The sequence below is a fragment of the Plutella xylostella genome, chromosome 5, assembly GCF_932276165.1.
Source record: "Plutella xylostella chromosome 5, ilPluXylo3.1, whole genome shotgun sequence".
Lineage (NCBI taxonomy): Eukaryota > Metazoa > Arthropoda > Insecta > Lepidoptera > Plutellidae > Plutella > Plutella xylostella.
In genome coordinates, this window is record NC_063985.1 from 330527 (window position 1) to 349264 (window position 18738).

General features: G+C 36.8%; 1 protein-coding gene across 1 annotated transcript in view; it reads left to right on the forward strand.

Annotated features, from left to right (window-relative positions):
* Positions 1 to 388: 388 nt before the first annotated feature.
* The window catches only part of LOC105390527 (Down syndrome cell adhesion molecule-like protein Dscam2), a 79308-nt gene continuing 60958 nt past the window's right edge, over positions 389 to 18738 (forward strand). Inside the window, exon 1 of the mRNA XM_048633169.1 lies at positions 389 to 642. The gene's annotated coding sequence lies outside the window, so the exon portion shown is untranslated. The remainder of the gene's footprint in view (positions 643 to 18738) is intronic.

Here is an 18738-nt window from a genome sequence, read left to right on the forward strand (position 1 = left end):
TTTGGTAGCGAAACTTCATTACAAACATCTGGTGAAGAAAATTATAAATACCTGCATGATTTGTAATTTGACTAAATATAACATACTTACGTGTTTTTTTAACTAGAGGTAGAGTAGTAAATGGTATGACCATATACGTAAATTTATAAGTAGAAATTTAAGGATATAAATAAATTATAAAATAATTAAGTAAGCTATCGGCATAATTAAATTTGGATATCAGTGGTACTAACTGAAGTTATTGAGATAAATTCGTAACGAAACTCGAAGCAATAAAGTACCCTTTCGAGCTCATGACACCGCACGTCACCGGCAGGTAGCCCGTCACTGCTGAAACATTCATACGATTTATTAGCGGGAAATCTGAGATGTTCTGAACGCGCCCCAATGCTCATCTGACCTGACCCCTGCTCCGCTCAGATTGAGTCAGTCGGCGCCGCGCTGCCGCCGCGCTCGGACGTCTATGCCGCCGCGACCGCGCTCCTCTCTCCCACTCACACAAACCCAACTCGAGTGAGAGAACCTTTAACCTAGGTACGTAGTAATTAAGAGTATGATGTGACCCATGAATCAGGGTGAAAATCCTTTCGAGTGTGTGCCGTTAATTAAAGTTCCCGCTTTAGCTCCGCCGCCCGCCCAGGTGTGAGTGTTTTTTTTGTACAGATTATTTTGTTTAATAAATATTTACTTCGTTAACGACTCGGCAGAGTGAAGGCGGAATTGTGTCGGTTGCTGGGAATTGGAGTTGTGGAATTGCCGGCGAGTTTTAAATGGAACGGACATTGCTGTTTGTCTACGAAACGCCGCGCCGTGGTAGATTTACCATTTCATATTATTCATCTTCGACTTCAAAGCCTGTTTTTATAGCTTACTAGCTGTTCCCGCGCGCTCCGCTTCGCCTTCAAAAGTTTTCCCGTGGGAATTCCGGGATAAAAAGTAGCCTATGTTCTTTCCCAAGGTCTAGACCGTGTGTATACCAAATTTCATTCAAATCCGTTCAGTAGTTTTGGCGTGAAAGAGTAACAGACAGACAGACAGACAGACAGACAGACAGACAGACACAGTTACTTTCGCATTTATAATATTAGTTAGGATTTTAAAGACAATAGTTTGAATACTAAACGAAATAAAAACCACAGTAAATGCATTATGCATTGCATGCTAATCTGCAACTCCAAAAATAGAACACTATCCGGTGAAATCAAATTAAGCGTTAAATAACAAAAGCGCAATCAGATAACAGGCTGCCGGCGTGACGGACGACCGCTATCTGATGATTGACACGACACCACCAAACGAGTACGAACAGATAAAACGAATTCACTTCCGCTAGCTACGCGGCTACGATTGACGCCACGTGGCTACGAACCGCCGTGAACATAGCAGCAGAAGCAAATTTTTTGTATGAGTGAATTTGTTTTCATGATCATGAAGAAATAAGAAAAAGTAGCAAAATTCTGTTATCACTACATGCTAGGGGATGCTGCAATGAACCTATATACATATTACACATTTAACAGTGTGCTCGAAATTAGTCAAAATTATTAATTATAAGGACACTCAATACGGCCAAATATTATTCATGATTATGAAGAAATAAGAAAAAGTAGCAAAATTCTGTTATCACTACATGCTAGGGGATGCTGCAATTAACTTACTAACTACTATTACACCATTCAGAGTGCTCCGGCAGATTAATTACATTACAAGTTAATGTCACTCATTAAAAAAAAAATTACAACTAAATCTACCCACATGAGTGTGTAAATAACGGATAGACGATGGTAAATACATTATAAATCTATATATGTCATCTTTGTGTTTGCTCAATTGACTTCAAAATAATCAATCAAAGAGAAAGCGCCTGAATACATTGTACAGCAAATTGCGCAAAGAAACCGTAAATTTATCGTGGTGTAATTAATCTCTCGGAGCACGTTGGTAAATGTGATATATGTCTATAAGTTCATTGAAATATTCTCTAGCATCTAGTGCTAACAGAATTTGGGTAGATTTGCTTGTTCTTCAAAATCATGAAAAAATTGTCGCTCATATTTGAGGTTATGTCGCTATATAATGTAATTGTGACGTAATTAATCTCTCGGAGCACGTTAGTAAATGTGTTGTATGTCTATAAGTTCATTGAAGTATTCTCTAGCATGTAGTGCTAACAGTATCCCGCCACAATGGGTTATTTCTTCATAATCATGAAAAAATAGTCGCCCATATAGGAAAATATTATGTTATGTTAATCAAGTTAAAACTTGATAAGAACTAAATCTACCACTCATCGAGTGTATGTAATGGATAGACGATGGTATATAGATCGTAGCAATAACTACTTTATGTACGTATATGGTCAAGGGACTTCAAAATAATGAAAAGTGTAAGCATCTGAAATATGTATTAAGTAAGTTGTCGGCTAGGGAAGAAAGTGAAGGAATTTTTCACTAAATCAATTATCAGCACCTCAGCCCAGTTGGTTACAGCGTCGAACTAGATCCCTGTGGTCTGTGGATCGAATCTAACTAAAGCAACTAAAGATCTTTTTTCTTTTTTTTATTTTAATGATGGTTACTTTTAAAAATACATACAGTAATGAATGTAACCAGTTATATTACAGACTTATTTTGGGTTCTTAATATGTAGGTAAATAAAAGATGCCAAGACAAATTTATTTTATTTTAAGTATACAAATCCACATTAGAAACTACATCAACACAATCATGTTAAATTATTTTATATTGTTATAAGTAGGTATGATTAAAATCACAATGATATTTCTAAATTTATTATTTATCAATCAGAATATGGATACAAGTAACAGTTAAAATCGATAGCTTGAATTATATCATAGCTCTTTTAAGTAAGAGCATACTTTATTAAATAAAACAGAATAAAATGTGATCTACTAATAAACCTAAACTTAAATAGAACCTATAAATATTAAAATATATATAAATAATATAATTGTTACGTTCACTTCACTCTCACTGCACTAACTCATTGTTACTACTACTCGACAACAGGTGTCGCTATTATTACCGCTACTCGGCAACAGATGGCGCCATGTGTCCAAAGAGTTAAAATAAATACAGCTGTTTTCTCTCTCTCTCGGTTTTATTTTCTAGTAACTGTTAAAATAAAACTTAGAGCTAAAAAGTTTTCTGGTAGTGATTCTAGGATTTTTAAAAAGTTGCCTATCCAGGTTGTCTGTTGATCAAAATCCATTTAGTAGTTTTGTCGTCACATTCGCTGGGTACTTCGACATGTCGATGTTGCATCGTCATCTTCACCCAGGTGATCTGTTGGCAAGAAACGATACATTAGTAAATAGGCGTGCCAAATAAATAACATTGCTGTGTGAACTAAAAACTATAAAAGTTTCAGTTTTCTCGCATACAAAGTGGCGCCTCTAGCGGAAACTATCATGAAACTTTTGACAGATAATCTATGCAGGTGACAGAAGAAAACAAAAAAATTTTCGGTTACGTAAATTGCAAAACCCGTACTAGAGGCCCTGATACAGCTGGTCCACTGCGGGTTGGTAGAGAGGAACAGATCACATATCTAGATGAGCTAAATCTAGATATGCAGGTTTCCTCACGATGTTTTTCTTCACCGTAAGAGCGATGGTATACATTGTACTTAAATTCAAAGAACTCATTGGTACATGTGGGTGTTGACCCCCGTATCTCTGGCGTGAGAAGCGGGCGCTTATCCGACTGAGCTACACTGGTCTATCAGTTTCAATATCATTTAAATGACTTTATTGTTTTAAAATAATGTATTTCTACACTTACCTTCTCATTATAGAGGCATGGCCCGGGGGCAGCGGCGGTATTCCCGAAAAAATAGGAAAGCTGAAATTTAGAAGAAAAAAAATATTAAATAAAGATATAAGAAGAGATGTAAGAAGGCAAGCAGACAATGGGATGGTATGTCTGCAAAGCCAATCATAAAGAACCAAATAAACTGCTTATGGGCTTATGGTTATATTAAACCGATTGCATGTATCTATATACTCTAAGCATGTATCATATTTGTTTTCTCAGCCTCACACTTTAACTCAGGTAAGTTCTGAGGCACATTTACTGATTCTACACTATGTTTGAATTCAGTTTCATGAAATTGATTATTCAGTAGACTGTGAGGATCTACACCTCTTGACAGACAGTCAGCTGGATTTAATTCAGTAGGAATATAGTTCCCTTTTTCAGGTACCTTCTCACATTCCCAGAACCCATCTATTTTCCTATTTAAAGACTCTGTTGAGACAGCCTCAGATACTGACTTGCAAAAGTTACTTGGTAGTGATGAACATCCCTCGCTGTTCAATGGTGCAGTGCCAGCAACAATGTAGCCGAACTGAGTGTTGTGTAGAAACAGCTGACCTGGTATCACTGGCAGTCTCTCACGCAGTAGGATCTGAAACATGATGTCACACCCAAGTAAAATATCTATATTTCTAGGTTCGCTGAAGCATTGGCAAGCTGAATGTGAGATGGTATGTTGATGTCCTGTACATTGACACGGAAATGAGGCATTGAAGATGTTATGTTGGGGACAATGCATGATAGAACAGTGAGTTTATAATCACTGTTGGCTGACTGGATAGCAAATCGAGCCTTTTGGTTGGTTGTGTTGGAAGCATTGCACACACCAACAATTGTTTTCTTCATCGAAGAACTCAGTATTAATTCGCTTAGCTAGATCCTTTAGGATAAAATTTACAGAGCTCCCTGAATCTAGTAGAGCTCTAGCATAGATATTTTTTTTTTTTTTTTTTTTTTTCTTGTTGCATCTGCCATCAGTCGCCAGACTTTTATCAGATTTGTGGAAAGATCATTGACGTTCAGAGAGATCTGACCATTGTCAGAGTACCCCTTTATTAATGCAGCACATTTGCTCTCTTGAGCCTGTGAGTCAGGTTAGATGGGTCTAGCAAATTAGAAGCTAGTGAGTTGGGATGATTTGCCAGTCTGAGCTTGTATTTCATTTTATATGAAGCAATTTCTTCCTGTACTGTCGGTACCCCCAGGTAATCGTGAACTTCACTTGTTTTTATAAACCAAGGTGGGTTACATATGGCTTTTAGGACATTGTTTTGAGCCCTTTGTAAGCACATTATGTTAGATTTGGCAGCTGACCCCCATAGAGGAATACCATAAGTCCATATTGGTTTCAGGATGCTGTTGTATATGAGAAGTTTGTTGTCAACTGAAAGAACAGACCGTCGACCCAGCAGCCAGTACAAGTTCTTGAATTTTAAGTTCAGTTCATCCCTCTTTTTTTTTATGTGATTGCTCCAGTTTAATCGTCTGTCCAAGTGGAATCCAAGGTATTTCACAGAGTTGGAGTGGGGCAAAGTAGCATCGCCCAATCTGACACCAGGGCAGTCCCTTGTGTTGAGTGTGAACGTGATGTGGTTTGATTTTTGAGCACTTGCCTTTATGCGCCATTTCTTAAGCCAAATGTTTGTTTGGTCCAGCTGGAGTTGTAGATTTAGTGATGCAATTTCGGGTTCACGATCACAGGATAGGAATGCCGCGTCATCAGCATATGTGGCTATAGTTACTCTCGGAGTCTGGGGCATGTCCGAGGTGAAGATGTTGTAGAGAACTGGGCCCAAGACTGATCCCTGTGGGACACCTGCCTTACATTCATAGAGGTTTGATCTTGCTTCTTTTTGTTTGACTTGAAATAGTCTGTTACTGAGGTATGATGATAAGATAGGATAGAATGAGTGAGGTAAGAGTGTCTTGATTTTGTACAAGAGACCTTTGTGCCAAACTCTGTCAAATGCTTGTTGAATGTCAATGAATGCAGCAGAGCAGTATTCCTTCTTCTCGAAGCATTGCCGGACCGCGTTATATACTCTGTGGACTTGTTCAATTGTGGCGTGCATTTTTCGGAATCCAAATTGGTGTTCTGGGATAATGTTTTCCTTAGCCAAGGTAGATGAAAGGCGATGAAGGAGAATTGTTTCCCACAACTTTGATAGTATCGGCGTCAGGCTGATAGGGCGATAAGAGTCGACTCTGTCGGTGGGCTTCCCATTTTTGTGAACTAGTATGATTTGAGATACCTTCCAAATACTCGGTACATGGTGAGTTCTAAAGATAGCATTGAATAGACATGCGAGGAATACAACACATCTTCTAGGCAGTTCTTTGAGGATTCTAGGTGTGATTAGGTCGAACCCGGGTGCTTTATGGGTTTCCAGCTCTTTAATTCTACGATGGATTTCTCTCGGGGATGTAGGTTTCAATGGTAGGTCCAGTTGAAAGTCTTGATTTAGCACTTCATCTATCAGTGTATCTTCTTCCCCTTCGTTTGGCTGGAAGACTGACGCGAGATGTTTAGCAAATACTTCTGCTTTTTCACTATCGCTCCGGGCCCATGAGGTTGTTCCTGATCTTATTGGTGGAATTGCTATTTGGGGTTGATTCAGCCCTTTAGTGGCTTTCCACAGTGAATGTTCACCTTTACCATTGGCCGATAGACAGGTAACATAGTGTTTGACGGTGGCATTTTTAGCTTCCTGTAGAATCTTCTTTAACTCACGAGATGCTTTATTTAGAGCTGCTTTATCGCTTGGGTGCCTTGAGGCGTGCCAAACTCTACGCAATCTGCGTTTATCTTGTATTTTGTTTTTAATATGAAGAGGGATATTCTGCTTAGGTATATTAGGCTTCTCCTCAGGTGAGCTTTTCCATGCTGCCACTTGGATAAGGTTAGTGATGTATGAGCATGCGGTTTCAACGTCTTCACTGGTTTTAAGGGGCATGTGCATGTCAATATTATCATTTATGTAATCTTGGAAGCTGTCCCAATCTGTATCCTTGTTACATAAAGTCTCGTTGTAGCCGACATTTATAACAGTTGAGCTCAGTGTTAGGATGGCAGGAGTGTGATCAGAGGATCCATCAAAACATGACTCGACAAGAGTATGAAGTTGACATATATTTCGACATATAAAGAAATCTAATAGATCAGGCTTTTTATTTGCCTAGCATAGATATGCTCACCATTTTTAGCTTGAAGCTTGACAGATATTGTAGGCAATAATACCTCACTCTGTATGTTAGACATCAATGAAACATGATTAGTAGCAGCAGCGGCAGCGGGTTCCGCTCATCTCGCATAATCTTTATTGACCAAAACTCATTTCGCATAACTCGTATGGTCTAAACTTTTTTGGCCGAACCATCACTTTGCCAAGACTTATGTGGCATAAGGCTCGTTTCGTCTAAAACTCTTTAGGCACAATCTTTAAACACCTAAGTTTCGTTTACTCAAATTTATGTTCGTCTATACCTATATATAATCTTGTTTCTCCTAGTGTTATCTTAATAAATAATATATTAAGTATGTAGTAAATGTACAAATTGTGGTATTTTTCTCCTACATCCCGAAAATCACGATATTGTATGTTAAAAAAATCGAAAGTTAACGACCAATATAATTATTACAAACCCCATGAGATCGAAACCTAAAAATAGGTGCGACGACGAGCAAAGCGAGGAGGAGCGTGTTAGGTGCACATGTTCATCAAAACCAAAGCGGAGCGCAGCGAAGCGGAGCGGAGCGTTTTCCAAACCTCGGAAACAATACAAGGCACCAGTTTGCGCTATGTAGGGAGACGCTCCGTCAAAGTTAAAGTCAAAAGAATATTATTACTTTGTATAAACCTAATAAACCTATGCCATAGCATTATTAGGCTAATCAAGATTCGGCCATACCATTATTAGGCTCAACAATGTTATGCGAAATAACTTTTTACTAAACGAGATTTATGCCATACGATTTTCGGCGTAACGAGACTTTGACCCAACGTTACTATGCAATACGAGATTAGGCAAATAAATCTTATGCCAAAAAAGGTAGAACCAGCGGCAGCGGGTTGGCTATTATGAAGCAAGGTGTTGTGCTTGCCTTTGTAGATACCACACTTAAAGAAAAATCTGCATTTTTGGTGGTTGTTGAGGCATATAGTGCATAGCTTATTGTTGGCCACATATGAAATCCTTTCATGCACTGCAGCTAGTTTAAACTTTTCACATCTAAATAGTTTGTGATTAGAAGCATGACAGTACTTACATGTGGGTTCTTCAGTGATGGGTTTGATGTTGTTAGCTATGTATGACAGCTTTTTTGGAGTGTCCTTACTCACACTCTGGCCTGTAGACTCGCAGGATGTGATGTTTCCCATTGCTGCAGCTCTTTTTTCTAGAAAAGTCAAAGAAAGTGAAACCCTTGCAATGTATATTGATCTAGTTTCCGCTGAATGATCGCAATTATTATTAAGTCGCATGAGTCAACCGGTATATTTAAGCCTTTCAACGCACTACTATGCTGTCTGACTGTAGCTATGAATTCCCTTATATTCTGTGCTGTACATTTAGTGATCGGTTTCATATCTAATATTGAGTTTATGTGGTGGTTTATAACAATCAATTTATTGTCATAACGCTTGGCTAGTAGTTCCAGAGCAATCACATAGTTAGAACTGTCCAGAGATAGATGTTTTATTAGATCTAACGCCTCCCCATAAACAAGAGAACGCAGATAGTAAAACTTATCACATCGGGATAACCTATCATGTGCCAATTACACTTTGGAACAAGTTCATAAACGCATAGTATTCACTAACTGTGCCACCGAATTTTGGTATCTCAATAGGAGGAAGCCTGTTGTGGTTTGTGTGAGAGTTAGTAGAGTTACGTACCTTTTCAGATGTCTGTACCATCTGTTGTCATTTGGACGCTTGCGCTGTTATCCAAGTAGGTAAAAGTCTTGTTTACTGTAATTCTTCACTTGCTGCTGTCTGTTTGTTTGGATAACATTTTGTTTACATTGAGATTTGAAATGCCCAAATAGGTTGCTGTCATAGACAATTCACCGATTCATGATGATTTTTGACCGATTTTGACTTTGATTGGTCCAGTTAGGTAAAATAATTTTATTTATTATAGCGTTCGTTTTTTTCTGTGATGAAAATAGATTTACAAATCTGTTAAAACCAGAAGGAAAAGGTGACACAAAAAGTAAACTCATTTGTGAAATAGGTTTGTTTTACCATAAATCATTAATACAACTTGAAAACATGAGGATTTATATCGATAACAAACAAATTAAATCAGAAAATACAAGAACACGACTCCATATTCAAATCAACTCCCCCCTTCCTTGACAATGACATTGACATCTCCTTTTTGACGTTTCACGCCATGGCTTATCTGCCGACCACAGAGTACGTCGTCGCGGTGTAATTACGATTGCTTCCTGTTATTATTCTGAGGTTCGGAGTTATATTTGTAACACGGCCTTTCCTGATGGCGTGACGTCCTCGACCGCAACGTCTTCTCAAAGTCATCAACACCACGCTCTAGGCAATCCAAAACTCAGCACTTCAAAATCTGTAAACAATTGATGTGATTAGAAGGGTATTTTTGCATTTTGTTCTAATTGGGCAGAGGCACACGAGTCGGCTTGCCACCCTCACCACTGGCAGAGGCACACGAGTCGGCTTGCCACCCTAACCACTGTATGTAGTTTATTGGCTCAGTGTTTATGAACGTTCTTTTTTCTCTGCGATGAAAATAGATTTATGAACGTTCTGTGATTTCAAAAATATTTTTTTTACTGGCAACACTACTACTATTGTAGTGATGTACACACGGTCTGTCTTGTTCGTCAATCGAGTTAACCTGTAATAATATAATATTGTCCCACTAATGAGCCGTTTTACTTGACAACTGTCAGTTGAGTTTTTGTACAAGCCTTTATTTTGTACAATATTCTTCTTACTTCTATTTAGTAAAATTTACAAGTTCAGAATGTTTATTTTTCAAGCGTCGTTGCTGTAGAGAACGCATGAGGGCAGATATAGAATTTCCTCTCTGGAAATAAGATGTGAGCTGACACAAAATCTGTGTTCTGAGGGTTTGACAGTTCAGTACAACTCAGACACTGTATAACGTTCGAATAGACGACAACTGTCAAAGAGGAGAAAAAGTAAAACATAATAATTTTAATAATACCTGATTCCCCAGTCCCCTATCGTGAAGTCGAAACAAATTCAATACAAGTTCGGTATAAGGGGTCAGTTCTTAAAATAAAATTATGCTTCCAAAATTGTTCCCCAATGATTTATACATTGTAATTTTCGTATTATGTAGACTAACGACTTCAAATATATAGTTTTTTTGAATGAATCGAGTACCTGAATGTGCTATCGAATCGAGTGACAGACAACCAAAGTGATGATCGAACATCCCTACTTTGGAATATTTTTATCCCCCAAAGAGAACGCACGCTAATTGGACAATGGCAGAGTTCTAAGGACGTTTGGTACCCCTATGAAAATGACGGGTTCCGTAATGAAAGTACCATGTTTAGAGAGTCACTGTATAGGTACACAAATAAATAAATAACTAGATTTTTAGAAGCTGGGAGAAAAGAGAAAAACGGAAAAAAAGAATCTTTAAAATGTAGTCGCAATGGAACGTAAACATTCATACAGGAAGAATGGAACGTCAAGTGAAGTAATGTTTATGCCAAGTACTCTGTGATTTACGTCATAAATGTCTAGGTTGGATCTCAGTATAATGATAAAAATTGACAAAACCAGACCAGAAAAATTGAAATGATAAAAAAATGTGTCATGTCAACAACTAAACGTCAACACTTGAACAACATAAGACGAACAACGTGAATAATAATTTGATAATAATATTATTATGTTAGGTATATCAAGTTGTATGTTTACGTTTAAATAAATACGGGACGTGCAACGTACATAATAAATAAAATGATTTTATTAATATTATCGACTAGATCAGGCTACTACTTTCATTATGGAATAATGTTATACTTATCCAACTTCTGAAGTTTTAAATTGCCATTCCGCAACAGGGATCTGCTATGCCATTTCGAAATGCTATATGTAAAGGTTCTACTATATGGGTATGCATTTGGCGAGTAATGTAATGAAATAAAATATACTGTTTAAAAGATCATTGTTTTATTTACATAACATAATTTGCCTGGAATCAACTTTAGGAATTTTATGTTCCTATTACCTACTCTATTCTATTCTCTGTTGGGGTGTAAGTACCTGCACCTGGCTCTCTAGATGTGCTAAATCTAGATAGGTATGCAGGTTTCCTTCACTGTAAGTGTGATGGTATACATTTTAATTAAATTCAAAGAACACATTGGTACATGTCAGCGCCGGGATTCGAACTGCAGAACGCAGTTGCTCTTCTCATATTTGACTTAGGTATTTATCATCCTATGGTTCAAAGAAAATATTGTCAGAATTTTGCGTGTTCTTGTTCTGCTGCTTCTGCAGGTTCCTGATGAAGAAGTGGGACGGGAGCCTGCCGGGGAGGTGGAACAGGAACCGGGTCTGGTTCTCCCCTTTGTCACATTTGTTCTATATCTTCAGCAGTTTCAGCGGTATTCAAAATATTAAATAATTAGGTTAGGTAATGGAAAATGAAATAACAACTACTATGACAAGATTGACAAGCAAGATTCAGTGTTACTAGATTTAAATATTAAAAAAATATCGATGATAGTGAATCGAATAAAGAGAAAAAGAAAATGGTTTACTATGGATAAAAGTCTTCAAGACTTAAATATAATCATATTTTATAAACCAAATGTACTAGTTTTGGCACAAATAGTACCAGAACATGTAATTTATTGATAAATAAAATATCTTTTGTATTTAAGAATGTATCGATATTTCTATTCGATTCGATTACTTTTTTGCTCGGATTTGCTGGTTATATTCCGAGGTCTGGCACCACTATTGTTACGTTCCGTTCTCTATATGTTTGTTTTTACGTTCCATTATCCTTAGATTTAAATATTCTTCATTTATCATTTTTTCTTTTCCCCCGACTTCTAAAAATATTGTAATTACTGAAAATACCTTATCTACACTGTATTAATAAATGGTGAAAACATGGTTCTGAAACGCTCCAAAAAAAAGGCGGTACGCCCACTGCCGTTCTCCTTATTGAATTTTAATCAATTTAAATCGCACGCATAAGTGTATTTTTTTCAATAAATATCTGTAATTGTATGTATTGTATTATATTTTGTATATGTTTCACACACGGATAAAAAGGCAGGGGGTGACTCGCACGCACATTAAATGGGCCTCCCAAAACAGTCGCTAGTACATTACAGTGGCGTAGCAACATGGGGGCAACATGGCATGAGGTGGTAAGGAAGGAGAGGTATTCCACGGCTCTCAGAGCAATCGCGTTATCGGTCAAGACCCCTACAAGCACCTTACTGGGTAATACATCCTACCTCGAGCATTTCTGCTCTAGCGGTACACCACTCAAGCCAGCCAATGAAGGCAAGCAAGAGGTGGGAAATCCTGTTCCTCGTCAGTTTTCTCTCTGGACAACCAATAAAGGCAAGACAGAGATGAGGAACAGGGGTTCTCCCCGGCATCGGGTGGGTGGTATTATTATTTTTTATTATTAAGATACCAGTAACGCCATCTGTTGGTCAGTAGCGTGCAACAACACTCATCGCAATAAAATAAAAATAATTGAATATGCTGATGTAGTTTCTAATGTGGATTTGAACAATATAAATACATTTTGTCTTGGTAACTTTTATTTACATACACTGATAAATAAAATTATTTTAACTAGCTACTGGATCAATATATAATACTTAAATGTAATTATTATTTCAAAGTAAGTTGTCATTCGGTATAGTTGATTTATGATGTTTATTGATACACTTAGTACTTCATAGCATCATGATGCGTCATCAATTCATAATCAAATACGTAGGTTAGGCCTAATGCTAATTATCATTGCGTCTGCGTCATTTTACACATAATATGTATTAAAGAGTACAAGATAGTTAATTAAAATGTATATAGATGGCGCTTTTATGAGATGTGTCACCTATAAGTTATACTTAATATATACCTAATTATGTTTGTACACACCCAGCTTGCTGATTTTTATTCTTATCAAGGTTTAACTTTATTTACAAAACATAATATTTTCCTATCTGCACCCATTAGCAAAATTAAATTTAATGTTGAGCAGTTTAACATGTCGAACATCCATCAAAAACATTAAACGTTAAATCCCAAAACACTGCACACTATCAAAATAAAATAAAAGAAGAAAAACGCTTTACACTATCAAAATAAATAAAATACAAAAAGAAAAACGCTTCACACTAATAACATAAAACAAAAGAAAGATCCGCGGTGTGTCGCGAACCAACGACTTTTAAGGACAAACGTATAGATCTTTTAACCAACTAGACCACGGTACTGATAATTGATTCAGTGAAAAACTCCTTCACATTCTTTCCTAGCCTGACTATTTTTCAGTTACTTACAATTTAATTCATTATTTTGAAGTCCCTTGACCATGTACGCATGTAAAGTAGTTATTGCTACGATCTATATACCATCGTCTATCCATTACATACACTCGGTGAGTGGTAGATTTAGTTCTTATCAAGTTTTAACTTGATTAACATAAAATTTTCCTATATGGGCGACTATTTTTTCATAATTATTAAGAAAAATACCAATTCTACACGATACGCTTAGCACTACATGATAGAGGACACTGCAATGAACTTATGGGCATACAAAACATTTAACAGCGTGCTCCAGGAGATTAATTACATTACAATTACTTCGGCGTTATTAAAATCGCTGCCAGCCAGCAGCAATTTTGGATGACATGACGTCATCGTCACACACCCGCGCCTTAGGACACGCAGCTAGCAGTTTAGCAAAACTGGTAACTGCTGCTAGCTGCACTTTATAAGGCGCACGCCACGCCGTAAAGTAATTGTGACGTAATTAATCTCCCGGAGCACGTTGGTAAATGTGATATATGTCTATAAGTTCATTGATATATTCTCTAGCATGTAGTGCTAACAGAATTCTGCTACAATTGCCTTTTTTTAAAACATATTCGGCCATACAAAAATTGCTGCTAGTTTCTGCTGCTATATTCACAGACCTTGGCTACGAAACGTCGAGCTTTTTTCTTAGCGGCCTACGGCGTAGCTCAAGTGCTACAAATGTTTTTTTTTTTTAGTAAAAATTCTATCGTTCTGAAATTAGGTTACATATCTTCAATTATTTATGACTGCATAAAGTTCATAAATTTGCAATAAATAATTTGTACTGCCAATTTATTAAATGGTTAATAGTCAGTAGAAAGATTGGTGTTTGAATACCTATTTATGCACGTATTAGGTATTCAGATTCTAGGTAAACCGATTATGAATTGATAGTTTTAAAATGTGGTCCAAAAGTGCTTCCCTGCAATCCATTTCAATATGTTTTATTTAGCTTAAATGAATAAATAAAACGGGCGGCTTCATACTGAAACTGAAACAAAACCATGAAGCAGCAATCCGCACTAACCACGTCACATTGTTGTCGCTGCGGGCGCGGCCCCGCAAGTAGCGGGCGCTTCCGGTCAATGTGAAGGAAAGGGTGTGCAGGACTTCCAAAATTTTTCTTTTTTTATATATTTAAATTTCGGTTATGTTAATACAAACAAGAGTTAAGAGTAGCAAAACACTGGAGGAAGTTAGCTTAGTGCATTTACACGATAGAAGAAGAAGAAGAATACAAACATATTACCTATGTCAAATAAACTTTTTTCTGCAATTCGTATTTTTGACTCTATTAACCACTTACCATTTAAGTTTGTAATAATGAAAAAGCTGCTTAAAAGTCATTTTTTAAAACAGTTGTGAACCGTTATTATTACTAAACTATAATGTTTATTTTAACTTATATTGTATTCGCACAGTTTACTAAGTTTTAACTTAGATGTTAGATGTTATTTGTAGGCTTTGGTATAATGGCTAGTTATGTATAATTTTTTTTTTTCTAGAGTGTATCTTCCCCGAGAAACAGTACTGCTGTTTGGGGTATAATGTATGTTTTTATTGTATTATTTGATGAATAAACGTTTTTCAAACAAACTTACTGTTTAAACAAACCCAGGGACTTACAAGAACTTGTTTTCGCTGAGAGCCCTGAGTTGATGCCTACATAACCTAACAGGTTTAAGGCTATCATGTACGTTTGACTCGTTTATTATACAGGGTGTTGCAAAAAGGGTATACTAACCGAAACCTACATGTGCAGCATGTTATATCTTAGACAGAAAATTAAATCAGAATTTAAAAATTCGCTAATAAAAAAGACATTCTCCATAGTAATAATTGTAACGTTGCACTTGTGCTGGTACTTAAATTAAATAAATAATTACAATTTTAGAACACAATTATTTAATATTGTTATTTTTTTTATCTAAATTAACCTAAAATTATGTATTTAATCTATTATTTACAATACATTACTATTCCCTTATAATAGTAGGTATTCATGAATTGAATTTAATAAAAATATAATTATTATTTACAAGTAAATTACTATTCCCTTATAATAGTATTTACAAATCTTATTTTAATTACCAGTAAAGTACTATTCTTTTATAATAGTATTCACAAATATAGTTACAAATAAATATTATAAAATGTAAAAACAATCAATCAATATCATTCTTTAAAACAAAAATAAACTTAAAAAAATAATTTAATACATGTAACGAAACGCTGCTAACGGTACCGAATAAAAAGATAACCGCGCATCGCTCGCGCCCGGCTACCCTCGCATTGTCAAATATTAGAGGAGACTCCACGACTCCGCGACGTCACATTCCAACCGCCACCGACGCAACAACTGGTCGAGCTCTGATTTTTATAAATCCTCGTTTAAATAGTGGATAATATATTTATTTTATTTGCCTGAGTGCTGCAATAAACTTATAAGTGATAATTACATAGTACCTAATACCTAGTTATTCCGTGCAGCAGAAACCCCTAAATTTGGGTAAGTGGTGAACAGTATTTTTAGGTGGCTTTTAAGTTAGTTAATATTATAATTCATTGTGACCTAATCATTGTAAATCATTTAGCTGCATATTTTATCAATGCATCATCATCATTCCATAATAAATCCATTGCATGGTCGGGTTATCTAGTATTTTTTTAATTATTATGAATTGACCGTTAGTTGTTTAATTTTTTAATAGGTACCTTCGTTTCATGAATCACGTACACATTGTAAACTCCGTATCTGGTTTGATCACCACGACACTACCTACTTATTTTCTACCGCATTCCTTAGGTACATTGTCGTGGTGATCCAATAAAATTGCCGTGTAACTTATACGTGCATGGATTTGCAGGGAACTACGTTCGGGCTAAATCCCTAACCGTCGGTCGGCCGACCAAGAAGAATATATACCTGCTAATCACCCCCGTGAAGAAGGTCATCCCAGCACAAATCCCACGTACACACGGCTGGAGATACCATTTCGAGGGAAGTGCGGTCAGGTGTTAGATTTGACGGAATCGAACTTATTTGGCCCGGTATTTTCTTAAATTAATAAACTTACTTTTTTTAACTGGACTCTGCCTCGCCTACTTATTTCACCTACACTAAAATCCTTAGGTCTAGGCAGGTAGCACGTCACATAATGTCACGTGACCAAGGAAGTTTCTATGGAAAATGTTTTTTTTTCGTGAACTACTGAACGGATCTTAATGAAATTTGGTATACGTATGGTCTAAACCCTGAGAAAGAATTTAACATAGGCTACTTTATACCCCGGAATTCCCACGGGAAAACTTTTTAATGCGAATCGAAGCTCGAGGTAACAGCTTGTACTAAAGAAAGTTAAAATTGTGATTTCGATATTTATCATTTAATTTTGTTTATGTACTCTTATGTGCTCACACCGCGCTCTTCCTAGCCCGCGCCGCGTCCACGTTCGTCGCGATAGCATCAACTGACTGACACTACGGACGCACAACGCTTTTAATTACTACTATTTGTATGTATTTTCTACGTGTTCTTTCAAATTGTTTGTTTTTTCACAGTTTAACTTAAATTTGACTGCATGATATAAATCAAGTTAAAAAGTAATTCTATGCTACAACGTAGCACTCGTAGCTACTACGAGACTCGTAGCGCGTAGCTCGTAGCTCGTAGCAAGTATTGTGCCATCGCTTTATTATTGAATCAGGTTATACAAGAGTTTTATTTAGTTCCACTGAAAGCTTAATTTCTTCAATATTTCATCTTATTAAAGATATTAGGAAAGATACTTAGATATGGTTGAAAGAAGATGAGGCATTCCCTTGAAAACTTAAGATCTTCAGAGCTAGTTTCTATTGAACATTCTGAGGTTAAAGTGCTAAAAAAAATGAAATTGAAAGATTTGTACATTCTTTTGTATACCCCATATCTATTCGTGGCTATCTGCACATCACAAGAAGTGTGGTAAAGCACGCGTCGGGTAGATGGCGCCACTTGACGGTCGCCACTCGAGGCGGTGTGAGGATTAGCGGGCAATCGAGGGTGACATATTTCCGTGACAACTCAAGCACCGCGATCTCGAAACGAGAATCGAAACCAAGGTGCCAAGTTCGTAATCTGACCCCTTAGCATGAATTTTCAACGTGAACGTGAAGTAAAATTACTTGATGAATTTTGTAGGAACATTTTAGTTCTGCTACCGACCGCCAGGGGCGCTGTTCATATTTTCATACAATTACTCGATGAATTCTACTTCACGTTCACGATGAAAATTCATGCTAAGGGGTCTGGATACTTCGCACGCGGAAAATGCAAATAATATTAGTTCGTTATTATCCAGCAGTAACATTTGCAATTAACAACCTATTAGATCATACAAACATCAAAGCCGCACACAATCTTCCAAATAAATAATTATCGTCAACAGTTACATCAATCGGCTCCGTATAGCGACCCTTTCCCCATCAGATATAAATGATTGGTCCATTGAGCCCAACTATCGGCGAGGCAACTCAATCATCTAGTTGTGGATAAGTTAGTGAGTTGAGTGACCGCCGGTAGTTATGTACTCTTGCGGTGAAAGATGCTATCAAGATTTGCCGCACCTTCCGTAAAGTGATCTTTATGTTACAAGTCATATAAATTATTAGGGTTTTGTCGGTGTTTTTAAAAGATTTATTTTTGGAAAGGGATGTGTCTTCGCGTTCCCTCTGTTGCGTATACAGTTATTTTTTGTTTCTGTTGTCAGTTTATTTTGAATTTTTGCCATGTACCTACTATAAAGTATACATCAGTTGCATAAGTACCTAAATTTACAAAAACGTTTTTAATATTGATTCATTATTTTCAACAACCCCCTTTTTTCATCATTGATATTCACATTTCATTCATTGATTTCACATTCATGATACAATTCTTACATCTCAAAGCAACTAGCAACTTCGTTTCCTCTTATTGTAAAACTAAATCAAAGCTTTTCCTCATCTGTTCCAATTCCGGTGAAGGTAGCGTGAGTCGGTACATCAAAGCGTGACGTCACACGCAGTCGGCGCTGCAAATTGCCGCTCGTCCTCTCGCAGGCACTATCGACACGCGGATCAAAGAGAACAAATAGCGGAGCAGCCTTCTCCGACATCGCGAACGAAACATTTCACATCTCAGAGTAAATCAGTCGGGTTTTGGTCACATTATGATGTACAATATAGTCTGCGGCACTATGTATACCCGACTATATTTTTTATACCGTTTATTGTATACACACACATGGATAACATAGGAATATACCAATCAATACTTGACTATAGTAGTTATACATACAACGT